Here is a 23,973-nt window from a genome sequence, read left to right as displayed (position 1 = left end):
GCTGAGGAAAACTTTGCATATCAAAGCCTCAACGGATTGAGTAGGAGGAAGTGGTTACTGGATGAATGACAATCAATACAGAAGGTGCTGCTTGCTTTCTGGGGCTATACCTTGCCTCCTCTTTAACAGCTTTGTACTCAAACGTCTACTGCAATGGTGAAGCTTACAGAAAGGGTGCCGGCGATGGGCTCCACCGAGCGCCTCCTTTAGTCTCACTTGTCTTTGCGACTAGGTTTTGAACGCACCAGCAATGACGCAGTGTTTTGCAAAAGGAAAGCTTAGCAGACGCGAGCAGTAGAATGCAGAATTCTAACGATGGCGACCCCGCTCTAATGTCTGACCAGCTTACGGTCCAAGCGAGAGACAGATTTGCTCATTTTCTCCTTGTTTCTTGATTGTCAAAGGCCAAAATGGAAGCGTCCCTCGAGCCGGATTCGAACCAGCGACCTAAGAATGTCTGGCGTTCTCCACTACAGTCCTCCGCTCTACCAACTGAGCTATCGAGGGAGCGGTGCGTGTCCTCTCTCTGCCGTTCACAGCCCGAGGCAGGGTGGAGTTCCTGTTCTTTGGAAAGCACAGCACTGTGTCATGTTGGATCTAACAGAGATTCCTGGGCTCTTTGTCGTTTCCTCGGCTTGCTCTCTTCAGTGGACCAAATATGTGGCCTTTGAGGATCCTGTATGTCCCTGCTGCTGCTCCTCCTTCTGCCGTAGAGCCCGGGTAGCTCAGTCGGTAGAGCATCAGACTTTTAATCTGAGGGTCCAGGGTTCAAGTCCCTGTTCGGGTGTTATGGTGACTCTGGTCTAAGCCCCACCCTCTGGGCTTTTGTTTGCGGCCCTCCTCATTGTAAGGGCACAGAATTCCACATTAGCAACGCAGAGGTCCTTGTGTGCTGTTTGTCCTGGACGTAGTCAAAGGGGCCTGGAAGACGACAGTGAAACAATGGTGGTACGTCTTTGGCATTTTTTTCCTCTTCCGTCGGCTCTTGTCGTTGCAAATTCCCAAAGCTTCAAATTAGGCAGGGCAGAGGTAATTGTGGGGTGTGTGGGCTGGGCAAAAAGAAGGCCTTTGCTCCCTTTTGCCTGTGGGAGGATAAGAGGCTTAAACTGTGGTGTGAGCAAGCTCTTTCCGTGGGCGCCAGTGGTGTAGTGGTATCATGCAAGATTCCCATTCTTGCGACCCGGGTTCGATTCCCGGCTGGCGCAGCCTGGGCTCTAGCTTGTGGGCGTTGGAGCAAGCACTGATTAATGGGTGAGGTGTGACTCTGGGTGATTGCTGGCCCCTGCTGAGGAAAACTTTGCATATCAAAGCCTCAACGGATTGAGTAGGAGGAAGTGGTTACTGGATGAATGACAATCAATACAGAAGGTGCTGCTTGCTTTCTGGGGCTATACCTTGCCTCCTCTTTAACAGCTTTGTACTCAAACGTCTACTGCAATGGTGAAGCTTGCAGAAAGGGTGCCGGCGATGGGCTCCACCGAGCGCCTCCTTTAGTCTCACTTGTCTTTGCGACTAGGTTTTGAACGCACCAGCAATGACGCAGTGTTTTGCAAAAGGAAAGCTTAGCAGACGCGAGCAGTAGAATGCAGAATTCTAACGATGGCGACCCCGCTCTAATGTCTGACCAGCTTACGGTCCAAGCGAGAGACAGATTTGCTCATTTTCTTCTTGTTTCTTGATTGTCAAAGGCCAAAACGGAAGCGTCCCTCGAGCCGGATTCGAACCAGCGACCTAAGGATGTCTGGCGTTCTCCACTACAGTCCTCCGCTCTACCAACTGAGCTATCGAGGGAGCGGTGCGTGTCCTCTCTCTGCCGTTCACAGCCCGAGGCAGGGTGGAGTTCCTGTTCTTTGGAAAGCACAGCACTGTGTCATGTTGGATCTAACAGAGATTCCTGGGCTCTTTGTCGTTTCCTCGGCTTGCTCTCTTCAGTGGACCAAATATGTGGCCTTTGAGGATCCTGTATGTCCCTGCTGCTGCTCCTCCTTCTGTCGTAGAGCCCGGGTAGCTCAGTCGTTAGAGCATCAGACTTTTAATCTGAGGGTCCAGGGTTCAAGTCCCTGTTTGGGTGTTATGGTGACTCTGGTCTAAGCCCCACCCACTGGGCTTTTGTTTGCGGCCCTCCTCATTGTAAGGGCACAGAATTCCACATTAGCAACGCAGAGGTCCTTGTGTGCTGTTTGTCCTGGACGTAGTCAAAGGGGCCTGGAAGACGACAGTGAAACAATGGTGGTACGTCTTTGGCATTTTTTTCCTCTTCCGTCGGCTCTTGTCGTTGCAAATTCCCAAAGCTTCAAATTAGGCAGGGCAGAGGTAATTGTGGGGTGTGTGGGCTGGGCAAAAAGAAGGCCTTTGCTCCCTTTTGCCTGTGGGAGGATAAGAGGCTTAAACTGTGGTGTGAGCAAGCCCTTTCCGTGGGCGCCAGTGGTGTAGTGGTATCATGCAAGATTCCCATTCTTGCGACCCGGGTTCGATTCCCAGCTGGCGCAGCCTGGGCTCTAGCTTGTGGGTGTTGGAGCAAGCACTGATTAATGGGTGAGGTGTGACTCTGGGTGATTGCTGGCCCCTGCTGAGGAAAACTTTGCATATCAAAGCCTCAACGGATTGAGTAGGAGGAAGTGGTTACTGGATGAATGACAATCAATACAGAAGGTGCTGCTTGCTTTCTGGGGCTATACCTTGCCTCCTCTTTAACAGCTTTGTACTCAAACGTCTACTGCAATGGTGAAGCTTACAGAAAGGGTGCCGGCGATGGGCTCCACCGAGCGCCTCCTTTAGTCTCACTTGTCTTTGCGACTAGGTTTTGAACGCACCAGCAATGACGCAGTGTTTTGCAAAAGGAAAGCTTAGCAGACGCGAGCAGTAGAATGCAGAATTCTAACGATGGCGACCCCGCTCTAATGTCTGACCAGCTTACGGTCCAAGCGAGAGACAGATTTGCTCATTTTCTCCTTGTTTCTTGATTGTCAAAGGCCAAAACGGAAGCGTCCCTCGAGCCGGATTCGAACCAGCGACCTAAGGATGTCTGGCGTTCTCCACTACAGTCCTCCGCTCTACCAACTGAGCTATCGAGGGAGCGGTGCATGTCCTCTCTCTGCCGTTCACAGCCCGAGGCAGGGTGGAGTTCCTGTTCTTTGGAAAGCACAGCACTGTGTCATGTTGGATCTAACAGAGATTCCTGGGCTCTTTGTCGTTTCCTCGGCTTGCTCTCTTCAGTGGACCAAATATGTGGCCTTTGAGGATCCTGTATGTCCCTGCTGCTGCTCCTCCTTCTGCCGTAGAGCCTGGGTAGCTCAGTCGGTAGAGCATCAGACTTTTAATCTGAGGGTCCAGGGTTCAAGTCCCTGTTCGGGTGTTATGGTGACTCTGGTCTAAGCCCCACCCACTGGGCTTTTGTTTGCGGCCCTCCTCATTGTAAGGGCACAGAATTCCACATTAGCAACGCAGAGGTCCTTGTGTGCTGTTTGTCCTGGACGTAGTCAAAGGGGCCTGGAAGACGACAGTGAAACAATGGTGGTACGTCTTTGGCATTTTTTTCCTCTTCCGTCGGCTCTTGTCGTTGCAAATTCCCAAAGCTTCAAATTAGGCAGGGCAGAGGTAATTGTGGGGTGTGTGGGCTGGGCAAAAAGAAGGCCTTTGCTCCCTTTTGCCTGTGGGAGGATAAGAGGCTTAAACTGTGGTGTGAGCAAGCTCTTCCCGTGGGCGCCATTGGTGTAGTGGTATCATGCAAGATTCCCATTCTTGCGACCTGGGTTCGATTCCCGGCTGGCGCAGCCTGGGCTCTAGCTTGTGGGTGCTGGAGCAAGCACTGATTAATGGGTGAGGTGTGACTCTGGGTGATTGCTGGCCCCTGCTGAGGAAAACTTTGCATATCAAAGCCTCAATGGATTGAGTAGGAGGAAGTGACTACTGGATGAATGACAATCAATACAGAAGGTGCTGCTTGCTTTCTGGGGCTATACCTTGCCTCCTCTTTAACAGCTTTGTACTCAAACGTCTACTGCAATGGTGAAGCTTACAGAAAGGGTGCCGGCGATGGGCTCCACCGAGCGCCTCCTTTAGTCTCACTTGTCTTTGCGACTAGGTTTTGAACGCACCAGCAATGACGCAGTGTTTTGCAAAAGGAAAGCTTAGCAGACGCGAGCAGTAGAATGCAGAATTCTAACGATGGCGACCCCGCTCTAATGTCTGACCAGCTTACGGTCCAAGCGAGAGACAGATTTGCTCATTTTCTTCTTGTTTCTTGATTGTCAAAGGCCAAAACGGAAGCGTCCCTCGAGCCGGATTCGAACCAGCGACCTAAGGATGTCTGGCGTTCTCCACTACAGTCCTCCGCTCTACCAACTGAGCTATCGAGGGATCGGTGCGTGTCCTCTCTCTGCCATTCACAGCCCGAGGCAGGGTGGAGTTCCTGTTCTTTGGAAAGCACAGCACTGTGTCATGTTGGATCTAACAGAGATTCCTGGGCTCTTTGTCGTTTCCTCGGCTTGCTCTCTTCAGTGGACCAAATATGTGGCCTTTGAGGATCCTGTATGTCCCTGCTGCTGCTCCTCCTTCTGTCGTAGAGCCCGGGTAGCTCAGTCGTTAGAGCATCAGACTTTTAATCTGAGGGTCCAGGGTTCAAGTCCCTGTTTGGGTGTTATGGTGACTCTGGTCTAAGCCCCACCCACTGGGCTTTTGTTTGCGGCCCTCCTCATTGTAAGGGCACAGAATTCCACATTAGCAACGCAGAGGTCCTTGTGTGCTGTTTGTCCTGGACGTAGTCAAAGGGGCCTGGAAGACGACAGTGAAACAATGGTGGTACGTCTTTGGCATTTTTTTCCTCTTCCGTCGGCTCTTGTCGTTGCAAATTCCCAAAGCTTCAAATTAGGCAGGGCAGAGGTAATTGTGGGGTGTGTGGGCTGGGCAAAAAGAAGGCCTTTGCTCCCTTTTGCCTGTGGGAGGATAAGAGGCTTAAACTGTGGTGTGAGCAAGCCCTTTCCGTGGGCGCCAGTGGTGTAGTGGTATCATGCAAGATTCCCATTCTTGCGACCCGGGTTCGATTCCCAGCTGGCGCAGCCTGGGCTCTAGCTTGTGGGTGTTGGAGCAAGCACTGATTAATGGGTGAGGTGTGACTCTGGGTGATTGCTGGCCCCTGCTGAGGAAAACTTTGCATATCAAAGCCTCAACGGATTGAGTAGGAGGAAGTGGTTACTGGATGAATGACAATCAATACAGAAGGTGCTGCTTGCTTTCTGGGGCTATACCTTGCCTCCTCTTTAACAGCTTTGTACTCAAACGTCTACTGCAATGGTGAAGCTTACAGAAAGGGTGCCGGCGATGGGCTCCACCGAGCGCCTCCTTTAGTCTCACTTGTCTTTGCGACTAGGTTTTGAACGCACCAGCAATGACGCAGTGTTTTGCAAAAGGAAAGCTTAGCAGACGCGAGCAGTAGAATGCAGAATTCTAACGATGGCGACCCCGCTCTAATGTCTGACCAGCTTACGGTCCAAGCGAGAGACAGATTTGCTCATTTTCTCCTTATTTCTTGATTGTCAAAGGCCAAAATGGAAGCGTCCCTCGAGCCGGATTCGAACCAGCGACCTAAGGATGTCTGGCGTTCTCCACTACAGTCCTCCGCTCTACCAACTGAGCTATCGAGGGAGCGGTGCGTGTCCTCTCTCTGCCGTTCACAGCCCGAGGCAGGGTGGAGTTCCTGTTCTTTGGAAAGCACAGCACTGTGTCATGTTGGATCTAACAGAGATTCCTGGGCTCTTTGTCGTTTCCTCGGCTTGCTCTCTTCAGTGGACCAAATATGTGGCCTTTGAGGATCCTGTATGTCCCTGCTGCTGCTCCTCCTTCTGCCGTAGAGCCTGGGTAGCTCAGTCGGTAGAGCATCAGACTTTTAATCTGAGGGTCCAGGGTTCAAGTCCCTGTTCGGGTGTTATGGTGACTCTGGTCTAAGCCCCACCCACTGGGCTTTTGTTTGCGGCCCTCCTCATTGTAAGGGCACAGAATTCCACATTAGCAACGCAGAGGTCCTTGTGTGCTGTTTGTCCTGGACGTAGTCAAAGGGGCCTGGAAGACGACAGTGAAACAATGGTGGTACGTCTTTGGCATTTTTTTCCTCTTCCGTCGGCTCTTGTCGTTGCAAATTCCCAAAGCTTCAAATTAGGCAGGGCAGAGGTAATTGTGGGGTGTGTGGGCTGGGCAAAAAGAAGGCCTTTGCTCCCTTTTGCCTGTGGGAGGATAAGAGGCTTAAACTGTGGTGTGAGCAAGCCCTTTCCGTGGGCGCCAGTGGTGTAGTGGTATCATGCAAGATTCCCATTCTTGCGACCCGGGTTCGATTCCCAGCTGGCGCAGCCTGGGCTCTAGCTTGTGGGTGTTGGAGCAAGCACTGATTAATGGGTGAGGTGTGACTCTGGGTGATTGCTGGCCCCTGCTGAGGAAAACTTTGCATATCAAAGCCTCAACGGATTGAGTAGGAGGAAGTGGTTACTGGATGAATGACAATCAATACAGAAGGTGCTGCTTGCTTTCTGGGGCTATACCTTGCCTCCTCTTTAACAGCTTTGTACTCAAACGTCTACTGCAATGGTGAAGCTTACAGAAAGGGTGCCGGCGATGGGCTCCACCGAGCGCCTCCTTTAGTCTCACTTGTCTTTGCGACTAGGTTTTGAACGCACCAGCAATGACGCAGTGTTTTGCAAAAGGAAAGCTTAGCAGACGCGAGCAGTAGAATGCAGAATTCTAACAATGGCGACCCCGCTCTAATGTCTGACCAGCTTACGGTCCAAGCGAGAGACAGATTTGCTCATTTTCTTCTTGTTTCTTGATTGTCAAAGGCCAAAACGGAAGCGTCCCTCGAGCCGGATTCGAACCAGCGACCTAAGGATGTCTGGCGTTCTCCACTACAGTCCTCCGCTCTACCAACTGAGCTATCGAGGGAGCGGTGCGTGTCCTCTCTCTGCCGTTCACAGCCCGAGGCAGGGTGGAGTTCCTGTTCTTTGGAAAGCACAGCACTGTGTCATGTTGGATCTAACAGAGATTCCTGGGCTCTTTGTCGTTTCCTCGGCTTGCTCTCTTCAGTGGACCACATATGTGGCCTTTGAGGATCCTGTATGTCCCTGCTGCTGCTCCTCCTTCTGCCGTAGAGCCCGGGTAGCTCAGTCGGTAGAGCATCAGACTTTTAATCTGAGGGTCCAGGGTTCAAGTCCCTGTTCGGGTGTTATGGTGACTCTGGTCTAAGCCCCACCCACTGGGCTTTTGTTTGCGGCCCTCCTCATTGTAAGGGCACAGAATTCCACATTAGCAACGCAGAGGTCCTTGTGTGCTGTTTGTCCTGGACGTAGTCAAAGGGGCCTGGAAGACGACAGTGAAACAATGGTGGTACGTCTTTGGCATTTTTTTCCTCTTCCGTCGGCTCTTGTCGTTGCAAATTCCCAAAGCTTCAAATTAGGCAGGGCAGAGGTAATTGTGGGGTGTGTGGGCTGGGCAAAAAGAAGGCCTTTGCTCCCTTTTGCCTGTGGGAGGATAAGAGGCTTAAACTGTGGTGTGAGCAAGCTCTTTCCGTGGGCGCCAGTAGTGTAGTGGTATCATGCAAGATTCCCATTCTTGCGACCCGGGTTCGATTCCCGGCTGGCGCAGCCTGGGCTCTAGCTTGTGGGCGTTGGAGCAAGCACTGATTAATGGGTGAGGTGTGATTCTGGGTGATTGCTGGCCCCTGCTGAGGAAAACTTTGCATATCAAAGCCTCAACGGATTGAGTAGGAGGAAGTGGTTACTGGATGAATGACAATCAATACAAAAGGTGCTGCTTGCTTTCTGGGGCTATACCTTGCCTCCTCTTTAACAGCTTTGTACTCAAACGTCTACTGCAATGGTGAAGCTTGCAGAAAGGGTGCCGGCGATGGGCTCCACCGAGTGCCTCCTTTAGTCTCACTTGTCTTTGCGACTAGGTTTTGAACGCACCAGCAATGACGCAGTGTTTTGCAAAAGGAAAGCTTAGCAGACGCGAGCAGTAGAATGCAGAATTCTAACGATGGCGACCCCGCTCTAATGTCTGACCAGCTTACGGTCCAAGCGAGAGACAGATTTGCTCATTTTCTTCTTGTTTCTTGATTGTCAAAGGCCAAAACAGAAGCATCCCTCGAGCCGGATTCGAACCAGCGACCTAAGGATGTCTGGCGTTCGCCACTACAGTCCTCCGCTCTACCAACTGAGCTATCGAGGGAGCGGTGCGTGTCCTCTCTCTGCCGTTCACAGCCCGAGGCAGGGTGGAGTTCCTGTTCTTTGGAAAGCACAGCACTGTGTCATGTTGGATCTAACAGAGATTCCTGGGCTCTTTGTCGTTTCCTCGGCTTGCTCTCTTCAGTGGACCAAATATGTGGCCTTTGAGGATCCTGTATGTCCCTGCTGCTGCTCCTCCTTCTGCCGTAGAGCCCGGGTAGCTCAGTCGGTAGAGCATCAGACTTTTAATCTGAGGGTCCAGGGTTCAAGTCCCTGTTCGGGTGTTATGGTGACTCTGGTCTAAGCCCCACCCACTGGGCTTTTGTTTGCGGCCCTCCTCATTGTAAGGGCACAGAATTCCACATTAGCAACGCAGAGGTCCTTGTGTGCTGTTTGTCCTGGACGTAGTCAAAGGGGCCTGGAAGACGACAGTGAAACAATGGTGGTACGTCTTTGGCATTTTTTTCCTCTTCCGTCGGCTCTTGTCGTTGCAAATTCCCAAAGCTTCAAATTAGGCAGGGCAGAGGTAATTGTGGGGTGTGTGGGCTGGGCAAAAAGAAGGCCTTTGCTCCCTTTTGCCTGTGGGAGGATAAGAGGCTTAAACTGTGGTGTGAGCAAGCCCTTTCCGTGGGCGCCAGTGGTGTAGTGGTATCATGCAAGATTCCCATTCTTGCGACCCGGGTTCGATTCCCGGCTGGCGCAGCCTGGGCTCTAGTTTGTGGGCGTTGGAGCAAGCACTGATTAATGGGTGAGGTGTGACTCTGGGTGATTGCTGGCCCCTGCTGAGGAAAACTTTGCATATCAAAGCCTCAACGGATTGAGTAGGAGGAAGTGGTTACTGGATGAATGACAATCAATACAGAAGGTGCTGCTTGCTTTCTGGGGCTATACCTTGCCTCCTCTTTAACAGCTTTGTACTCAAACGTCTACTGCAATGGTGAAGCTTACAGAAAGGGTGCCGGCGATGGGCTCCACCGAGCGCCTCCTTTAGTCTCACTTGTCTTTGCGACTAGGTTTTGAACGCACCAGCAATGACGCAGTGTTTTCCAAAAGGAAAGCTTAGCAGACGTGAGCAGTAGAATGCAGAATTCTAACGATGGCGACCCCGCTCTAATGTCTGACCAGCTTACGGTCCAAGCGAGAGACAGATTTGCTCATTTTCTTCTTGTTTCTTGATTGTCAAAGGCCAAAACGGAAGCGTCCCTCGAGCCGGATTCGAACCAGCGACCTAAGGATGTTTGGCGTTTTCCACTACAGTCCTCCGCTCTACCAAGTGAGCTGTGTGGGTCCTCTCTCTGCCGTTCACAGCCCGAGGCAGGGTGGAGTTCCTGTTCTTTGGAAAGCACAGCACTGTGTCATGTTGGATCTAACAGAGATTCCTGGGCTCTTTGTCGTTTCCTCGGCTTGCTCTCTTCAGTGGACCAAATATGTGGCCTTTGAGGATCCTGTATGTCCCTGCTGCTGCTCCTCCTTCTGCCGTAGAGCCCGGGTAGCTCAGTCGGTAGAGCATCAGACTTTTAATCTGAGGGGCCAGGGTTCAAGTCCATGTTCGGGTGTTATGGTGACTCTGGTCTAAGCCTCACCCACTGGGCTTTTGTTTGCGGCCCTCCTCATTGTAAGGGCACAGAATTCCACATTAGCAACGCAGAGGTCCTTGTGTGCTGTTTGTCCTGGACGTAGTCAAAGGGGCCTGGAAGACGACAGTGAAACAATGGTGGTACGTCTTTGGCATTTTTTTCCTCTTCCGTCGGCTCTTGTCGTTGCAAATTCCCAAAGCTTCAAATTAGGCAGGGCAGAGGTAATTGTGGGGTGTGTGGGCTGGGCAAAAAGAAGGCCTTTGCTCCCTTTTGCCTGTGGGAGGATAAGAGGCTTAAACTGTGGTGTGAGCAAGCCCTTTTCGTGGGCGCCAGTGGTGTAGTGGTATCATGCAAGATTCCCATTCTTGCGACCCGGGTTCGATTCCCGGCTGGCGCAGCCTGGGCTCTAGCTTGTGGGCGTTGGAGCAAGCACTGATTAATGGGTGAGGTGTGACTCTGGGTGATTGTGGCCCCTGCTGAGGAAAACTTTGCGTATCAAAGCCTCAACGGATTGAGTAGGAGGAAGTGGTTACTGGATGAATGACAATCAATACAGAAGGTGCTGCTTGCCTTCTGGGGCTATACCTTGCCTCCTCTTTAACAGCTTTGTACTCAAACGTCTACTGCAATGGTGAAGCTTACAGAAAGGGTGCCGGCGATGGGCTCCACCGAGCGCCTCCTTTAGTCTCACTTGTCTTTGCGACTAGGTTTTGAACGCACCAGCAATGACGCAGTGTTTTGCAAAAGGAAAGCTTAGCAGACGCGAGCAGTAGAATGCAGAATTCTAACGATGGCGACCCCGCTCTAATGTCTGACCAGCTTACGGTCCAAGCGAGAGACAGATTTGCTCATTTTCTTCTTGTTTCTTGATTGTCAAAGGCCAAAACGGAAGCGTCCCTCGAGCCGAATTCGAACCAGCGACCTAAGGATGTCTGGCGTTCTCCACTACAGTCCTCCGCTCTACCAACTGAGCTATCGAGGGAGCGGTGCGTGTCCTCTCTCTGCCGTTCACAGCCCGAGGCAGGGTGGAGTTCCTGTTCTTTGGAAAGCACAGCACTGTGTCATGTTGGATCTAACAGAGATTCCTGGGCTCTTTGTCGTGTCCTCGGCTTGCTCTCTTCAGCAGACCAAATATGTGGCCTTTGAGGATCCTGTATGTCCCTGCTGCTGCTCCTCCTTCTGCCGTAGAGGCCGGGTAGCTCAGTCGGTAGAGCATCAGACTTTTAATCTGAGGGTCCAGGGTTCAAGTCCCTGTTCGGGTGTTATGGTGACTCAGGTCTAAGCCCCACCCACTGGGCTTTTGTTTGCGGCCCTCCTCATTGTAAGGGCACAGAATTCCACATTAGCAACGCAGAGGTCCTTGTGTGCTGTTTGTCCTGGACGTAGTCAAAGGGGCCTGGAAGACGACAGTGAAACAATGGTGGTACGTCTTTGGCATTTTTTTCCTCTTCCGTCGGCTCTTGTCGTTGCAAATTCCCAAAGCTTCAAATTAGGCAGGGCAGAGGTAATTGTGGGGTGTGTGGGCTGGGCAAAAAGAAGGCCTTTGCTCCCTTTTGCCTGTGGGAGGATAAGAGGCTTAAACTGTGGTGTGAGCAAGCTCTTTCCGTGGGCGCCAGTGGTGTAGTGGTATCATGCAAGATTCCCATTCTTGCGACCCAGGTTCGGTTCCCGGCTGGCGCAGCCTGGGCTCTAGCTTGTGGGCGTTGGAGCAAGCACTGATTAATGGGTGAGGTGTGACTCTGGGTGATTGCTGGCCCCTGCTGAGGAAAACTTTGCATATCAAAGCCTCAATGGATTGAGTCGGAGGAAGTGGTTACTGGATGAATGACAATCAATACAGAAGGTGCTGCTTGCTTTCTGGGGCTATACCTTGCCTCCTCTTTAACAGCTTTGTACTCAAACGTCTACTGCAATGGTGAAGCTTACAGAAAGGGTGCCGGCGATGGGCTCCACCGAGCGCCTCCTTTAGTCTCACTTGTCTTTGCGACTAGGTTTTGAACGCACCAGCAATGACGCAGTGTTTTGCAAAAGGAAAGCTTAGCAGACGCGAGCAGTAGAATGCAGAATTCTAACGATGGCGACCCCGCTCTAATGTCTGACCAGCTTACGGTCCAAGCGAGAGACAGATTTGCTCATTTTCTCCTTGTTTCTTGATTGTCAAAGGCCAAAACGGAAGCGTCCCTCGAGCCGGATTCGAACCAGCGACCTAAGGATGTCTGGCGTTCTCCACTACAGTCCTCCGCTCTACCAACTGAGCTATCGAGGGAGCGGTGCGTGTCCTCTCTCTGCCGTTCACAGCCCGAGGCAGGGTGGAGTTCCTGTTCTTTGGAAAGCACAGCACTGTGTCATGTTGGATCTAACAGAGATTCCTGGGCTCTTTGTCGTTTCCTCGGCTTGCTCTCTTCAGTGGACCAAATATGTGGCCTTTGAGGATCCTGTATGTCCCTGCTGCTGCTCCTCCTTCTGCCGTAGAGCCCGGGTAGCTCAGTCGGTAGAGCATCAGACTTTTAATCTGAGGGTCCAGGGTTCAAGTCCCTGTTCGGGTGTTATGGTGACTCTGGTCTAAGCCCCACCCACTGGGCTTTTGTTTGCGGCCCTCCTCATTGTAAGGGCACAGCATTCCACATTAGCAACGCAGAGGTCCTTGTGTGCTGTTTGTCCTGGACGTAGTCAAAGGGGCCTGGAAGACGACAGTGAAACAATGGTGGTACGTCTTTGGCATTTTTTTCCTCTTCCGTCGGCTCTTGTCGTTGCAAATTCCCAAAGCTTCAAATTAGGCAGGGCAGAGGTAATTGTGGGGTGTGTGGGCTGGGCAAAAAGAAGGCCTTTGCTCCCTTTTGCCTGTGGGAGGATAAGAGGCTTAAACTGTGGTGTGAGCAAGCTCTTTCCGTGGGCGCCAGTGGTGTAGTGGTATCATGCAAGATTCCCATTCTTGCGACCCGGGTTCGATTCCCGGCTGGCGCAGCCTGGGCTCTAGCTTGTGGGCGTTGGAGCAAGCACTGATTAATGGGTGAGGTGTGACTCTGGGTGATTGCTGGCCCCTGCTGAGGAGAACTTTGCATATCAAAGCCTCAACGGATTGAGTAGGAGGAAGTGGTTACTGGATGAATGACAATCAATACAGAAGGTGCTGCTTGCTTTCTGGGGCTATACCTTGCCTCCTCTTTAACAGCTTTGTACTCAAACGTCTACTGCAATGGTGAAGCTTACAGAAAGGGTGCCGGCGATGGGCTCCACCGAGCGCCTCCTTTAGTCTCACTTGTCTTTGCGACTAGGTTTTGAACGCACCAGCAATGACGCAGTGTTTTGCAAAAGGAAAGCTTAGCAGACGCGAGCAGTAGAATGCAGAATTCTAACGATGGCGACCCCGCTCTAATGTCTGACCAGCTTACGGTCCAAGCGAGAGACAGATTTGCTCATTTTCTCCTTGTTTCTTGATTGTCAAAGGCCAAAACGGAAGCGTCCCTCGAGCCGGATTCGAACCAGCGACCTAAGGATGTCTGGCGTTCTCCACTACAGTCCTCCGCTCTACCAACTGAGCTATCGAGGGAGCGGTGCGTGTCCTCTCTCTGCCGTTCACAGCCCGAGGCAGGGTGGAGTTCCTGTTCTTTGGAAAGCACAGCACTGTGTCATGTTGGATCTAACAGAGATTCCTGGGCTCTTTGTCGTTTCCTCGGCTTGCTCTCTTCAGTGGACCAAATATGTGGCCTTTGAGGATCCTGTATGTCCCTGCTGCTGCTCCTCCTTCTGCCGTAGAGCCCGGGTAGCTCAGTCGGTAGAGCATCAGACTTTTAATCTGAGGGCCCAGGGTTCAAGTCCCTGTTCGGGTGTTATGGTGACTCTGGTCTAAGCCCCACCCACTGGGCTTTTGTTTGCGGCCCTCCTCATTGTAAGGGCACAGAATTCCACATTAGCAACGCAGAGGTCCTTGTGTGCTGTTTGTCCTGGACGTAGTCAAAGGGGCCTGGAAGACGACAGTGAAACAATGGTGGTACGTCTTTGGCATTTTTTTCCTCTTCCGTCGGCTCTTGTCGTTGCAAATTCCCAAAGCTTCAAATTAGGCAGGGCAGAGGTAATTGTGGGGTGTGTGGGCTGGGCAAAAAGAAGGCCTTTGCTCCCTTTTGCCTGTGGGAGGATAAGAGGCTTAAACTGTGGTGTGAGCAAGCCCTTTCCGTGGGCGCCAGTGGTGTAGTGGTATCATGCAAGATTCCCATTCTTGCGACCCGGGTTCGATTCCCGGCTGGCGCAGCCTGGGCTCTAGCTTGTGGGCGTTGGAGCAAGCACTGATTAATGGGTGAGGTGTGACTCTGGGTGATTGCTGGCCCCTGCTGAGGAAAACTTTGCGTATCAAAGCCTCAACGGATTGAGTAGGAGGAAGTGGTTACTGGATGAATGACAATCAATACAGAAGGTGCTGCTTGCCTTCTGGGGCTATACCTTGCCTCCTCTTTAACAGCTTTGTACTCAAACGTCTACTGCAATGGTGAAGCTTACAGAAAGGGTGCCGGCGATGGGCTCCACCGAGCGCCTCCTTTAGTCTCACTTGTCTTTGCGACTAGGTTTTGAACGCACCAGCAATGACGCAGTGTTTTGCAAAAGGAAAGCTTAGCAGACGCGAGCAGTAGAATGCAGAATTCTAACGATGGCGACCCCGCTCTAATGTCTGACCAGCTTACGGTCCAAGCGAGAGACAGATTTGCTCATTTTCTTCTTGTTTCTTGATTGTCAAAGGCCAAAACGGAAGCGTCCCTCGAGCCGGATTCAAACCAGCGACCTAAGGATGTCTGGCGTTCTCCACTACAGTCCTCCGCTCTACCAACTGAGCTATCGAGGGAGCGGTGCGTGTCCTCTCTCTGCCGTTCACAGCCCGAGGCAGGGTGGAGTTCCTGTTCTTTGGAAAGCACAGCACTGTGTCATGTTGGATCTAACAGAGATTCCTGGGCTCTTTGTCGTTTCCTCGGCTTGCTCTCTTCAGCGGACCAAATATGTGGCCTTTGAGGATCCTGTATGTCCCTGCTGCTGCTCCTCCTTCTGCCGTAGAGCCCGGGTAGCTCAGTCGGTAGAGCATCAGACTTTTAATCTGAGGGTCCAGGGTTCAAGTCCCTGTTCGGGTGTTATGGTGACTCTGGTCTAAGCCCCACCCACTGGGCTTTTGTTTGCGGCCCTCCTCATTGTAAGGGCACAGAATTCCACATTAGCAACGCAGAGGTCCTTGTGTGCTGTTTGTCCTGGACGTAGTCAAAGGGGCCTGGAAGACGACAGTGAAACAATGGTGGTACGTCTTTGGCATTTTTTTCCTCTTCCGTCGGCTCTTGTCGTTGCAAATTCCCAAAGCTTCAAATTAGGCAGGGCAGAGGTAATTGTGGGGTGTGTGGGCTGGGCAAAAAGAAGGCCTTTGCTCCCTTTTGCCTGTGGGAGGATAAGAGGCTTAAACTGTGGTGTGAGCAAGCTCTTTCCGTGGGCGCCAGTGGTGTAGTGGTATCATGCAAGATTCCCATTCTTGCGACCCAGGTTCGGTTCCCGGCTGGCGCAGCCTGGGCTCTAGCTTGTGGGCGTTGGAGCAAGCACTGATTAATGGGTGAGGTGTGACTCTGGGTGATTGCTGGCCCCTGCTGAGGAAAACTTTGCATATCAAAGCCTCAACGGATTGAGTCGGAGGAAGTGGTTACTGGATGAATGACAATCAATACAGAAGGTGCTGCTTGCTTTCTGGGGCTATACCTTGCCTCCTCTTCAACAGCTTTGTACTCAAACGTCTACTGCAATGGTGAAGCTTACAGAAAGGGTGCCGGCGATGGGCTCCACCGAGCGCCTCCTTTAGTCTCACTTGTCTTTGCGACTAGGTTTTGAACGCACCAGCAATGACGCAGTGTTTTGCAAAAGGAAAGCTTAGCAGACGCGAGCAGTAGAATGCAGAATTCTAACGATGGCGACCCCGCTCTAATGTCTGACCAGCTTACGGTCCAAGCGAGAGACAGATTTGCTCATTTTCTCGTTGTTTCTTGATTGTCAAAGGCCAAAACGGAAGCGTCCCTCGAGCCGGATTCGAACCAGCGACCTAAGGATGTCTGGCGTTCTCCACTACAGTCCTCTGCTCTACCAACTGAGCTATCGAGGGAGCAGTGCGTGTCCTCTCTCTGCCGTTCACAGCCCGAGGCAGGGTGGAGTTCCTGTTCTTTGGAAAGCACAGCACTGTGTCATGTTGGATCTAACAGAGATTCCTGGGCTCTTTGTCGTTTCCTCGGCTTGCTCTCTTCAGCAGACCAAATATGTGGCCTTTGAGGATCCTGTATGTCCCTGCTGCTGCTCCTCCTTCTGCCGTAGAGCCCGGGTAGCTCAGTCGGTAGAACATCAGACTTTTAATCTGAGGGTCCAGGGTTCAAGTCCCTGTTCGGGTGTTATGGTGACTCAGGTCTAAGCCCCACCCACTGGGCTTTTGTTTGCGGCCCTCCTCATTGTAAGGGCACAGAATTCCACATTAGCAACGCAGAGGTCCTTGTGTGCTGTTTGTCCTGGACGTAGTCAAAGGGGCCTGGAAGACGACAGTGAAACAATGGTGGTACGTCTTTGGCATTTTTTTCCTCTTCCGTCGGCTCTTGTCGTTGCAAATTCCCAAAGCTTCAAATTAGGCAGGGCAGAGGTAATTGTGGGGTGTGTGGGCTGGGCAAAAAGAAGGCCTTTGCTCCCTTTTGCCTGTGGGAGGATAAGAGGCTTAAACTGTGGTGTGAGCAAGCTCTTTCTGTGGGCGCCAGTGGTGTAGTGGTATCATGCAAGATTCCCATTCTTGCGACCCAGGTTCGGTTCCCGGCTGGCGCAGCCTGGGCTCTAGCTTGTGGGCGTTGGAGCAAGCACTGATTAATGGGTGAGGTGTGACTCTGGGTGATTGCTGGCCCCTGCTGAGGAAAACTTTGCATATCAAAGCCTCAATGGATTGAGTCGGAGGAAGTGGTTACTGGATGAATGACAATCAATACAGAAGGTGCTGCTTGCTTTCTGGGGCTATACCTTGCCTCCTCTTTAACAGCTTTGTACTCAAACGTCTACTGCAATGGTGAAGCTTACAGAAAGGGTGCCGGCGATGGGCTCCACCGAGCGCCTCCTTTAGTCTCACTTGTCTTTGCGACTAGGTTTTGAACGCACCAGCAATGACGCAGTGTTTTGCAAAAGGAAAGCTTAGCAGACGCGAGCAGTAGAATGCAGAATTCTAACGATGGCGACCCCGCTCTAATGTCTGACCAGCTTACGGTCCAAGCGAGAGACAGATTTGCTCATTTTCTCCTTGTTTCTTGATTGTCAAAGGCCAAAACGGAAGCGTCCCTCGAGCCGGATTCGAACCAGCGACCTAAGGATGTCTGGCGTTCTCCACTACAGTCCTCCGCTCTACCAACTGAGCTATCGAGGGAGCGGTGCGTGTCCTCTCTCTGCTGTTCACAGCCCGAGGCAGGGTGGAGTTCCTGTTCTTTGGAAAGCACAGCACTGTGTCATGTTGGATCTAACAGAGATTCCTGGGCTCTTTGTCGTTTCCTCGGCTTGCTCTCTTCAGTGGACCAAATATGTGGCCTTTGAGGATCCTGAATGTCCCTGCTGCTGCTCCTCCTTCTGCCGTAGAGCCCGGGTAGCTCAGTCGGTAGAGCATCAGACTTTTAATCTGAGGGTCCAGGGTTCAAGTCCCTGTTCGGGTGTTATGGTGACTCTGGTCTAAGCCTCACCCACTGGGCTTTTGTTTGCGGCCCTCCTCATTGTAAGGGCACAGAATTCCACATTAGCAACGCAGAGGTCCTTGTGTGCTGTTTGTCCTGGACGTAGTCAAAGGGGCCTGGAAGACGACAGTGAAACAATGGTGGTACGTCTTTGGCATTTTTTTCCTCTTCCGTCGGCTCTTGTCGTTGCAAATTCCCAAAGCTTCAAATTAGGCAGGGCAGAGGTAATTGTGGGGTGTGTGGGCTGGGCAAAAAGAAGGCCTTTGCTCCCTTTTGCCTGTGGGAGGATAAGAGGCTTAAACTGTGGTGTGAGCAAGCCCTTTCCGTGGGCGCCAGTGGTGTAGTGGTATCATGCAAGATTCCCATTCTTGCGACCCGGGTTCGATTCCCGGCTGGCGCAGCCTGGGCTCTAGCTTGTGGGCGTTGGAGCAAGCACTGATTAATGGGTGAGGTGTGACTCTGGGTGATTGCTGGCCCCTGCTGAGGAAAACTTTGCGTATCAAAGCCTCAACGGATTGAGTAGGAGGAAGTGGTTACTGGATGAATGACAATCAATACAGAAGGTGCTGCTTGCCTTCTGGGGCTATACCTTGCCTCCTCTTTAACAGCTTTGTACTCAAACGTCTACTGCAATGGTGAAGCTTACAGAAAGGGTGCCGGCGATGGGCTCCACCGAGCGCCTCCTTTAGTCTCACTTGTCTTTGCGACTAGGTTTTGAACGCACCAGCAATGACGCAGTGTTTTGCAAAAGGAAAGCTTAGCAGACGCGAGCAGTAGAATGCAGAATTCTAACGATGGCGACCCCGCTCTAATGTCTGACCAGCTTACGGTCCAAGCGAGAGACAGATTTGCTCATTTTCTTCTTGTTTCTTGATTGTCAAAGGCCAAAACGGAAGCGTCCCTCGAGCCGAATTCTAACCAGCGACCTAAGGATGTCTGGCGTTCTCCACTACAGTCCTCCGCTCTACCAACTGAGCTATCGAGGGAGCGGTGCATGTCCTCTCTCTGCCGTTCACAGCCCGAGGCAGGGTGGAGTTCCTGTTCTTTGGAAAGCACAGCACTGTGTCATGTTGGATCTAACAGAGATTCCTGGGCTCTTTGTCGTTTCCACGGCTTGCTCTCTTCAGCAGACCAAATATGTGGCCTTTGAGGATCCTGTATGTCCCTGCTGCTGCTCCTCCCTCTGCCGTAGAGCCCGGGTAGCTCAGTCGGTAGAGCATCAGACTTTTAATCTGAGGGTCCAGGGTTCAAGTCCCTGTTCGGGTGTTATGGTGACTCAGGTCTAAGCCCCACCCACTGGGCTTTTGTTTGCGGCCCTCCTCATTGTAAGGGCACAGAATTCCACATTAGCAACGCAGAGGTCCTTGTGTGCTGTTTGTCCTGGACGTAGTCAAAGGGGCCTGGAAGACGACAGTGAAACAATGGTGGTACGTCTTTGGCATTTTTTTCCTCTTCCGTCGGCTCTTGTCGTTGCAAATTCCCAAAGCTTCAAATTAGGCAGGGCAGAGGTAATTGTGGGGTGTGTGGGCTGGGCAAAAAGAAGGCCTTTGCTCCCTTTTGCCTGTGGGAGGATAAGAGGCTTAAACTGTGGTGTGAGCAAGCTCTTTCCGTGGGCGCCAGTGGTGTAGTGGTATCATGCAAGATTCCCATTCTTGCGACCCAGGTTCGGTTCCCGGCTGGCGCAGCCTGGGCTCTAGCTTGTGGGCGTTGGAGCAAGCACTGATTAATGGGTGAGGTGTGACTCTGGGTGATTGCTGGCCCCTGCTGAGGAAAACTTTGCATATCAAAGCCTCAATGGATTGAGTCGGAGGAAGTGGTTACTGGATGAATGACAATCAATACAGAAGGTGCTGCTTGCTTTCTGGGGCTATACCTTGCCTCCTCTTTAACAGCTTTGTACTCAAACGTCTACTGCAATGGTGAAGCTTACAGAAAGGGTGCCGGCGATGGGCTCCACCGAGCGCCTCCTTTAGTCTCACTTGTCTTTGCGACTAGGTTTTGAACGCACCAGCAATGACGCAGTGTTTTGCAAAAGGAAAGCTTAGCAGACGCGAGCAGTAGAATGCAGAATTCTAACGATGGCGACCCCGCTCTAATGTCTGACCAGCTTACGGTCCAAGCGAGAGACAGATTTGCTCATTTTCTCCTTGTTTCTTGATTGTCAAAGGCCAAAACGGAAGCGTCCCTCGAGCCGGATTCGAACCAGCGACCTAAGGATGTCTGGCGTTCTCCACTACAGTCCTCCGCTCTACCAACTGAGCTATCGAGGGAGCGGTGCGTGTCCTCTCTCTGCCGTTCACAGCCCGAGGCAGGGTGGAGTTCCTGTTCTTTGGAAAGCACAGCACTGTGTCATGTTGGATCTAACAGAGATTCCTGGGCTCTTTGTCGTTTCCTCGGCTTGCTCTCTTCAGTGGACCAAATATGTGGCCTTTGAGGATCCTGTATGTCCCTGCTGCTGCTCCTCCTTCTGCCGTAGAGCCCGGGTAGCTCAGTCGGTAGAGCATCAGACTTTTAATCTGAGGGTCCAGGGTTCAAGTCCCTGGTCGGGTGTTATGGTGACTCTGGTCTAAGCCTCACCCACTGGGCTTTTGTTTGCGGCCCTCCTCATTGTAAGGGCACAGAATTCCACATTAGCAACGCAGAGGTCCTTGTGTGCTGTTTGTCCTGGACGTAGTCAAAGGGGCCTGGAAGACGACAGTGAAACAATGGTGGTACGTCTTTGACATTTTTTTCCTCTTCCGTCGGCTCTTGTCGTTGCAAATTCCCAAAGCTTCAAATTAGGCAGGGCAGAGGTAATTGTGGGGTGTGTGGGCTGGGCAAAAAGAAGGCCTTTGCTCCCTTTTGCCTGTGGGAGGATAAGAGGCTTAAACTGTGGTGTGAGCAAGCTCTTTCCGTGGGCACCAGTGGTGTAGTGGTATCATGCAAGATTCCCATTCTTGCGACCCGGGTTTGATTCCCGGCTGGCGCAGCCTGGGCTCTAGCTTGTGGGCGTTGGAGCAAGCACTGATTAATGGGTGAGGTGTGACTCTGGGTGATTGCTGGCCCCTGCTGAGGAAAACTTTGCGTATCAAAGCCTCAACGGATTGAGTAGGAGGAAGTGGTTACTGGATGAATGACAATCAATACAGAAGGTGCTGCTTGCCTTCTGGGGCTATACCTTGCCTCCTCTTTAACAGCTTTGTACTCAAACGTCTACTGCAATGGTGAAGCTTACAGAAAGGGTGCCGGCGATGGGCTCCACCGAGCGCCTCCTTTAGTCTCACTTGTCTTTGCGACTAGGTTTTGAACGCACCAGCAATGACGCAGTGTTTTGCAAAAGGAAAGCTTAGCAGACGCGAGCAGTAGAATGCAGAATTCTAACGATGGCGACCCCGCTCTAATGTCTGACCAGCTTACGGTCCAAGCGAGAGACAGATTTGCTCATTTTCTCCTTGTTTCTTGATTGTCAAAGGCCAAAACGGAAGCGTCCCTCGAGCCGGATTCAAACCAGCGACCTAAGGATGTCTGGCGTTCTCCACTACAGTCCTCCGCTCTACCAACTGAGCTATCGAGGGAGCGGTGCGTGTCCTCTCTCTGCTGTTCACAGCCCGAGGCAGGGTGGAGTTCCTGTTCTTTGGAAAGCACAGCACTGTGTCATGTTGGATCTAACAGAGATTCCTGGGCTCTTTGTCGTTTCCTCGGCTTGCTCTCTTCAGTGGACCAAATATGTGGCCTTTGAGGATCCTGTATGTCCCTGCTGCTGCTCCTCCTTCTGCCGTAGAGCCCGGGTAGCTCAGTCGGTAGAGCATCAGACTTTTAATCTGAGGGTCCAGGGTTCAAGTCCCTGTTCGGGTGTTATGGTGACTCTGGTCTAAGCCTCACCCACTGGGCTTTTGTTTGCGGCCCTCCTCATTGTAAGGGCACAGAATTCCACATTAGCAACGCAGAGGTCCTTGTGTGCTGTTTGTCCTGGACGTAGTCAAAGGGGCCTGGAAGACGACAGTGAAACAATGGTGGTACGTCTTTGGCATTTTTTTCCTCTTCCGTCGGCTCTTGTCGTTGCAAATTCCCAAAGCTTCAAATTAGGCAGGGCAGAGGTAATTGTGGGGTGTGTGGGCTGGGCAAAAAGAAGGCCTTTGCTCCCTTTTGCCTGTGGGAGGATAAGAGGCTTAAACTGTGGTGTGAGCAAGCCCTTTCCGTGGGCGCCAGTGGTGTAGTGGTATCATGCAAGATTCCCATTCTTGCGACCCGGGTTCGATTCCCGGCTGGCGCAGCCTGGGCTCTAGCTTATGGGCGTTGGAGCAAGCACTGATTAATGGGTGAGGTGTGACTCTGGGTGATTGCTGGCCCCTGCTGAGGAAAACTTTGTGTATCAAAGCCTCAACGGATTGAGTAGGAGGAAGTGGTTACTGGATGAATGACAATCAATACAGAAGGTGCTGCTTGCCTTCTGGGGCTATACCTTGCCTCCTCTTTAACAGCTTTGTACTCAAACGTCTACTGCAATGGTGAAGCTTACAGAAAGGGTGCCGGCGATGGGCTCCACCGAGCGCCTCCTTTAGTCTCACTTGTCTTTGCGACTAGGTTTTGAACGCACCAGCAATGACGCAGTGTTTTGCAAAAGGAAAGCTTAGCAGACGCGAGCAGTAGAATGCAGAATTCTAACGATGGCGACCCCGCTCTAATGTCTGACCAGCTTACGGTCCAAGCGAGAGACAGATTTGCTCATTTTCTTCTTGTTTCTTGATTGTCAAAGGCCAAAACGGAAGCGTCCCTCGAGCCGAATTCGAACCAGCGACCTAAGGATGTCTGGCGTTCTCCACTACAGTCCTCCGCTCTACCAACTGAGCTATCGAGGGAGCGGTGCGTGTCCTCTCTCTGCCGTTCACAGCCCGAGGCAGGGTGGAGTTCCTGTTCTTTGGAAAGCACAGCACTGTGTCATGTTGGATCTAACAGAGATTCCTGGGCTCTTTGTCGTTTCCTCGGCTTGCTCTCTTCAGCAGACCAAATATGTGGCCTTTGAGGATCCTGTATGTCCCTGCTGCTGCTCCTCCCTCTGCCGTAGAGCCCGGGTAGCTCAGTCGGTAGAGCATCAGACTTTTAATCTGAGGGTCCAGGGTTCAAGTCCCTGTTCGGGTGTTATGGTGACTCAGGTCTAAGCCCCACCCACTGGGCTTTTGTTTGCGGCCCTCCTCATTGTAAGGGCACAGAATTCCACATTAGCAACGCAGAGGTCCTTGTGTGCTGTTTGTCCTGGACGTAGTCAAAGGGGCCTGGAAGACGACAGTGAAACAATGGTGGTACGTCTTTGGCATTTTTTTCCTCTTCCGTCGGCTCTTGTCGTTGCAAATTCCCAAAGCTTCAAATTAGGCAGGGCAGAGGTAATTGTGGGGTGTGTGGGCTGGGCAAAAAGAAGGCCTTTGCTCCCTTTTGCCTGTGGGAGGATAAGAGGCTTAAACTGTGGTGTGAGCAAGCTCTTTCCGTGGGCGCCAGTGGTGTAGTGGTATCATGCAAGATTCCCATTCTTGCGACCCAGGTTCGGTTCCCGGCTGGCGCAGCCTGGGCTCTAGCTTGTGGGCGTTGGAGCAAGCACTGATTAATGGGTGAGGTGTGACTCTGGGTGATTGCTGGCCCCTGCTGAGGAAAACTTTGCATATCAAAGCCTCAATGGATTGAGTCGGAGGAAGTGGTTACTGGATGAATGACAATCAATACAGAAGGTGCTGCTTGCTTTCTGGGGCTATACCTTGCCTCCTCTTTAACAGCTTTGTACTCAAACGTCTACTGCAATGGTGAAGCTTACAGAAAGGGTGCCGGCGATGGGCTCCACCGAGCGCCTCCTTTAGTCTCACTTGTCTTTGCGACTAGGTTTTGAACGCACCAGCAATGACGCAGTGTTTTGCAAAAGGAAAGCTTAGCAGACGCGAGCAGTAGAATGCAGAATTCTAACGATGGCGACCCCGCTCTAATGTCTGACCAGCTTACGGTCCAAGCGAGAGACAGATTTGCTCATTTTCTCCTTGTTTCTTGATTGTCAAAGGCCAAAACGGAAGCGTCCCTCGAGCCGGATTCGAACCAGCGACCTAAGGATGTCTGGCGTTCTCCACTACAGTCCTCCGCTCTACCAACTGAGCTATCGAGGGAGCAGTGCGTGTCCTCTCTCTGCCGTTCACAGCCCGAGGCAGGGTGGAGTTCCTGTTCTTTGGAAAGCACAGCACTGTGTCATGTTGGATCTAACAGAGATTCCTGGGCTCTTTGTCGTTTCCTCGGCTTGCTCTCTTCAGTGGACCAAATATGTGGCCTTTGAGGATCCTGTATGTCCCTGCTGCTGCTCCTCCTTCTGCCGTAGAGCCCGGGTAGCTCAGTCGGTAAAGCATCAGACTTTTAATCTGAGGGTCCAGGGTTCAAGTCCCTGTTCGGGTGTTATGGTGACTCTGGTCTAAGCCTCACCCACTGGGCTTTTGTTTGCGGCCCTCCTCATTGTAAGGGCACAGAATTCCACATTAGCAA

General features: G+C 52.0%; 44 non-coding genes across 44 annotated transcripts; 26 read left to right on the top strand and 18 right to left on the bottom strand.

The window, feature by feature from the left end:
* Window positions 1-419: 419 nt before the first annotated feature.
* Window positions 420-507, bottom strand: trnay-gua (transfer RNA tyrosine (anticodon GUA)). The gene is given in 2 exon segments: window positions 420-455; window positions 471-507. It is a non-coding gene; the product is annotated as a tRNA-Tyr (tRNA).
* Window positions 508-714: 207 nt separating this feature from the next.
* trnak-uuu (transfer RNA lysine (anticodon UUU)) lies at window positions 715-787 on the top strand. The gene has a single exon. It is a non-coding gene; the product is annotated as a tRNA-Lys (tRNA).
* A 347-nt stretch (window positions 788-1,134) lies between these two features.
* On the top strand, window positions 1,135-1,205 carry trnag-ccc (transfer RNA glycine (anticodon CCC)). The gene has a single exon. It is a non-coding gene; the product is annotated as a tRNA-Gly (tRNA).
* A 498-nt stretch (window positions 1,206-1,703) lies between these two features.
* Window positions 1,704-1,791, bottom strand: trnay-gua (transfer RNA tyrosine (anticodon GUA)). Its single transcript is given in 2 exon segments — window positions 1,704-1,739; window positions 1,755-1,791. It is a non-coding gene; the product is annotated as a tRNA-Tyr (tRNA).
* A 627-nt stretch (window positions 1,792-2,418) lies between these two features.
* trnag-ccc (transfer RNA glycine (anticodon CCC)) lies at window positions 2,419-2,489 on the top strand. Its single transcript has one exon. It is a non-coding gene; the product is annotated as a tRNA-Gly (tRNA).
* A 498-nt stretch (window positions 2,490-2,987) lies between these two features.
* Window positions 2,988-3,075, bottom strand: trnay-gua (transfer RNA tyrosine (anticodon GUA)). The gene is given in 2 exon segments: window positions 2,988-3,023; window positions 3,039-3,075. It is a non-coding gene; the product is annotated as a tRNA-Tyr (tRNA).
* A 207-nt stretch (window positions 3,076-3,282) lies between these two features.
* Window positions 3,283-3,355, top strand: trnak-uuu (transfer RNA lysine (anticodon UUU)). Its single transcript has one exon. It is a non-coding gene; the product is annotated as a tRNA-Lys (tRNA).
* A 347-nt stretch (window positions 3,356-3,702) lies between these two features.
* On the top strand, window positions 3,703-3,773 carry trnag-ccc (transfer RNA glycine (anticodon CCC)). Its single transcript has one exon. It is a non-coding gene; the product is annotated as a tRNA-Gly (tRNA).
* Window positions 3,774-4,271: 498 nt separating this feature from the next.
* trnay-gua (transfer RNA tyrosine (anticodon GUA)) lies at window positions 4,272-4,359 on the bottom strand. Its single transcript is given in 2 exon segments — window positions 4,272-4,307; window positions 4,323-4,359. It is a non-coding gene; the product is annotated as a tRNA-Tyr (tRNA).
* Window positions 4,360-4,986: 627 nt separating this feature from the next.
* trnag-ccc (transfer RNA glycine (anticodon CCC)) lies at window positions 4,987-5,057 on the top strand. Its single transcript has one exon. It is a non-coding gene; the product is annotated as a tRNA-Gly (tRNA).
* Window positions 5,058-5,555: 498 nt separating this feature from the next.
* trnay-gua (transfer RNA tyrosine (anticodon GUA)) lies at window positions 5,556-5,643 on the bottom strand. The gene is given in 2 exon segments: window positions 5,556-5,591; window positions 5,607-5,643. It is a non-coding gene; the product is annotated as a tRNA-Tyr (tRNA).
* A 207-nt stretch (window positions 5,644-5,850) lies between these two features.
* Window positions 5,851-5,923, top strand: trnak-uuu (transfer RNA lysine (anticodon UUU)). Its single transcript has one exon. It is a non-coding gene; the product is annotated as a tRNA-Lys (tRNA).
* A 347-nt stretch (window positions 5,924-6,270) lies between these two features.
* On the top strand, window positions 6,271-6,341 carry trnag-ccc (transfer RNA glycine (anticodon CCC)). Its single transcript has one exon. It is a non-coding gene; the product is annotated as a tRNA-Gly (tRNA).
* Window positions 6,342-6,839: 498 nt separating this feature from the next.
* Window positions 6,840-6,927, bottom strand: trnay-gua (transfer RNA tyrosine (anticodon GUA)). Its single transcript is given in 2 exon segments — window positions 6,840-6,875; window positions 6,891-6,927. It is a non-coding gene; the product is annotated as a tRNA-Tyr (tRNA).
* Window positions 6,928-7,134: 207 nt separating this feature from the next.
* On the top strand, window positions 7,135-7,207 carry trnak-uuu (transfer RNA lysine (anticodon UUU)). Its single transcript has one exon. It is a non-coding gene; the product is annotated as a tRNA-Lys (tRNA).
* A 347-nt stretch (window positions 7,208-7,554) lies between these two features.
* Window positions 7,555-7,625, top strand: trnag-ccc (transfer RNA glycine (anticodon CCC)). Its single transcript has one exon. It is a non-coding gene; the product is annotated as a tRNA-Gly (tRNA).
* A 498-nt stretch (window positions 7,626-8,123) lies between these two features.
* trnay-gua (transfer RNA tyrosine (anticodon GUA)) lies at window positions 8,124-8,211 on the bottom strand. The gene is given in 2 exon segments: window positions 8,124-8,159; window positions 8,175-8,211. It is a non-coding gene; the product is annotated as a tRNA-Tyr (tRNA).
* Window positions 8,212-8,418: 207 nt separating this feature from the next.
* Window positions 8,419-8,491, top strand: trnak-uuu (transfer RNA lysine (anticodon UUU)). Its single transcript has one exon. It is a non-coding gene; the product is annotated as a tRNA-Lys (tRNA).
* Window positions 8,492-8,838: 347 nt separating this feature from the next.
* On the top strand, window positions 8,839-8,909 carry trnag-ccc (transfer RNA glycine (anticodon CCC)). Its single transcript has one exon. It is a non-coding gene; the product is annotated as a tRNA-Gly (tRNA).
* A 1,201-nt stretch (window positions 8,910-10,110) lies between these two features.
* Window positions 10,111-10,181, top strand: trnag-ccc (transfer RNA glycine (anticodon CCC)). Its single transcript has one exon. It is a non-coding gene; the product is annotated as a tRNA-Gly (tRNA).
* A 497-nt stretch (window positions 10,182-10,678) lies between these two features.
* trnay-gua (transfer RNA tyrosine (anticodon GUA)) lies at window positions 10,679-10,766 on the bottom strand. The gene is given in 2 exon segments: window positions 10,679-10,714; window positions 10,730-10,766. It is a non-coding gene; the product is annotated as a tRNA-Tyr (tRNA).
* A 1,196-nt stretch (window positions 10,767-11,962) lies between these two features.
* Window positions 11,963-12,050, bottom strand: trnay-gua (transfer RNA tyrosine (anticodon GUA)). The gene is given in 2 exon segments: window positions 11,963-11,998; window positions 12,014-12,050. It is a non-coding gene; the product is annotated as a tRNA-Tyr (tRNA).
* A 207-nt stretch (window positions 12,051-12,257) lies between these two features.
* Window positions 12,258-12,330, top strand: trnak-uuu (transfer RNA lysine (anticodon UUU)). Its single transcript has one exon. It is a non-coding gene; the product is annotated as a tRNA-Lys (tRNA).
* Window positions 12,331-12,677: 347 nt separating this feature from the next.
* trnag-ccc (transfer RNA glycine (anticodon CCC)) lies at window positions 12,678-12,748 on the top strand. The gene has a single exon. It is a non-coding gene; the product is annotated as a tRNA-Gly (tRNA).
* A 498-nt stretch (window positions 12,749-13,246) lies between these two features.
* trnay-gua (transfer RNA tyrosine (anticodon GUA)) lies at window positions 13,247-13,334 on the bottom strand. Its single transcript is given in 2 exon segments — window positions 13,247-13,282; window positions 13,298-13,334. It is a non-coding gene; the product is annotated as a tRNA-Tyr (tRNA).
* A 207-nt stretch (window positions 13,335-13,541) lies between these two features.
* On the top strand, window positions 13,542-13,614 carry trnak-uuu (transfer RNA lysine (anticodon UUU)). The gene has a single exon. It is a non-coding gene; the product is annotated as a tRNA-Lys (tRNA).
* A 347-nt stretch (window positions 13,615-13,961) lies between these two features.
* On the top strand, window positions 13,962-14,032 carry trnag-ccc (transfer RNA glycine (anticodon CCC)). The gene has a single exon. It is a non-coding gene; the product is annotated as a tRNA-Gly (tRNA).
* Window positions 14,033-14,530: 498 nt separating this feature from the next.
* trnay-gua (transfer RNA tyrosine (anticodon GUA)) lies at window positions 14,531-14,618 on the bottom strand. The gene is given in 2 exon segments: window positions 14,531-14,566; window positions 14,582-14,618. It is a non-coding gene; the product is annotated as a tRNA-Tyr (tRNA).
* Window positions 14,619-14,825: 207 nt separating this feature from the next.
* On the top strand, window positions 14,826-14,898 carry trnak-uuu (transfer RNA lysine (anticodon UUU)). The gene has a single exon. It is a non-coding gene; the product is annotated as a tRNA-Lys (tRNA).
* Window positions 14,899-15,814: 916 nt separating this feature from the next.
* On the bottom strand, window positions 15,815-15,902 carry trnay-gua (transfer RNA tyrosine (anticodon GUA)). The gene is given in 2 exon segments: window positions 15,815-15,850; window positions 15,866-15,902. It is a non-coding gene; the product is annotated as a tRNA-Tyr (tRNA).
* A 1,196-nt stretch (window positions 15,903-17,098) lies between these two features.
* trnay-gua (transfer RNA tyrosine (anticodon GUA)) lies at window positions 17,099-17,186 on the bottom strand. The gene is given in 2 exon segments: window positions 17,099-17,134; window positions 17,150-17,186. It is a non-coding gene; the product is annotated as a tRNA-Tyr (tRNA).
* Window positions 17,187-17,393: 207 nt separating this feature from the next.
* Window positions 17,394-17,466, top strand: trnak-uuu (transfer RNA lysine (anticodon UUU)). The gene has a single exon. It is a non-coding gene; the product is annotated as a tRNA-Lys (tRNA).
* Window positions 17,467-17,813: 347 nt separating this feature from the next.
* On the top strand, window positions 17,814-17,884 carry trnag-ccc (transfer RNA glycine (anticodon CCC)). The gene has a single exon. It is a non-coding gene; the product is annotated as a tRNA-Gly (tRNA).
* Window positions 17,885-18,382: 498 nt separating this feature from the next.
* On the bottom strand, window positions 18,383-18,470 carry trnay-gua (transfer RNA tyrosine (anticodon GUA)). Its single transcript is given in 2 exon segments — window positions 18,383-18,418; window positions 18,434-18,470. It is a non-coding gene; the product is annotated as a tRNA-Tyr (tRNA).
* Window positions 18,471-18,677: 207 nt separating this feature from the next.
* On the top strand, window positions 18,678-18,750 carry trnak-uuu (transfer RNA lysine (anticodon UUU)). The gene has a single exon. It is a non-coding gene; the product is annotated as a tRNA-Lys (tRNA).
* Window positions 18,751-19,666: 916 nt separating this feature from the next.
* Window positions 19,667-19,754, bottom strand: trnay-gua (transfer RNA tyrosine (anticodon GUA)). The gene is given in 2 exon segments: window positions 19,667-19,702; window positions 19,718-19,754. It is a non-coding gene; the product is annotated as a tRNA-Tyr (tRNA).
* A 207-nt stretch (window positions 19,755-19,961) lies between these two features.
* On the top strand, window positions 19,962-20,034 carry trnak-uuu (transfer RNA lysine (anticodon UUU)). The gene has a single exon. It is a non-coding gene; the product is annotated as a tRNA-Lys (tRNA).
* Window positions 20,035-20,381: 347 nt separating this feature from the next.
* trnag-ccc (transfer RNA glycine (anticodon CCC)) lies at window positions 20,382-20,452 on the top strand. The gene has a single exon. It is a non-coding gene; the product is annotated as a tRNA-Gly (tRNA).
* A 498-nt stretch (window positions 20,453-20,950) lies between these two features.
* On the bottom strand, window positions 20,951-21,038 carry trnay-gua (transfer RNA tyrosine (anticodon GUA)). The gene is given in 2 exon segments: window positions 20,951-20,986; window positions 21,002-21,038. It is a non-coding gene; the product is annotated as a tRNA-Tyr (tRNA).
* A 207-nt stretch (window positions 21,039-21,245) lies between these two features.
* trnak-uuu (transfer RNA lysine (anticodon UUU)) lies at window positions 21,246-21,318 on the top strand. The gene has a single exon. It is a non-coding gene; the product is annotated as a tRNA-Lys (tRNA).
* Window positions 21,319-21,665: 347 nt separating this feature from the next.
* trnag-ccc (transfer RNA glycine (anticodon CCC)) lies at window positions 21,666-21,736 on the top strand. Its single transcript has one exon. It is a non-coding gene; the product is annotated as a tRNA-Gly (tRNA).
* Window positions 21,737-22,234: 498 nt separating this feature from the next.
* Window positions 22,235-22,322, bottom strand: trnay-gua (transfer RNA tyrosine (anticodon GUA)). The gene is given in 2 exon segments: window positions 22,235-22,270; window positions 22,286-22,322. It is a non-coding gene; the product is annotated as a tRNA-Tyr (tRNA).
* Window positions 22,323-22,529: 207 nt separating this feature from the next.
* trnak-uuu (transfer RNA lysine (anticodon UUU)) lies at window positions 22,530-22,602 on the top strand. Its single transcript has one exon. It is a non-coding gene; the product is annotated as a tRNA-Lys (tRNA).
* Window positions 22,603-23,518: 916 nt separating this feature from the next.
* trnay-gua (transfer RNA tyrosine (anticodon GUA)) lies at window positions 23,519-23,606 on the bottom strand. The gene is given in 2 exon segments: window positions 23,519-23,554; window positions 23,570-23,606. It is a non-coding gene; the product is annotated as a tRNA-Tyr (tRNA).
* Between the last annotated feature and the right edge of the window lie 367 nt (window positions 23,607-23,973).

Source organism: Atractosteus spatula, chromosome 6 (genome assembly GCF_055471065.1).
Source record: "Atractosteus spatula isolate fAtrSpa1 chromosome 6, fAtrSpa1.hap1, whole genome shotgun sequence".
Classification (NCBI taxonomy): Eukaryota; Metazoa; Chordata; class Actinopteri; order Semionotiformes; family Lepisosteidae; genus Atractosteus; species Atractosteus spatula.
Note: the sequence above shows the minus strand (reverse complement) of the source record. Positions and strands in the feature narration are given on the sequence as shown.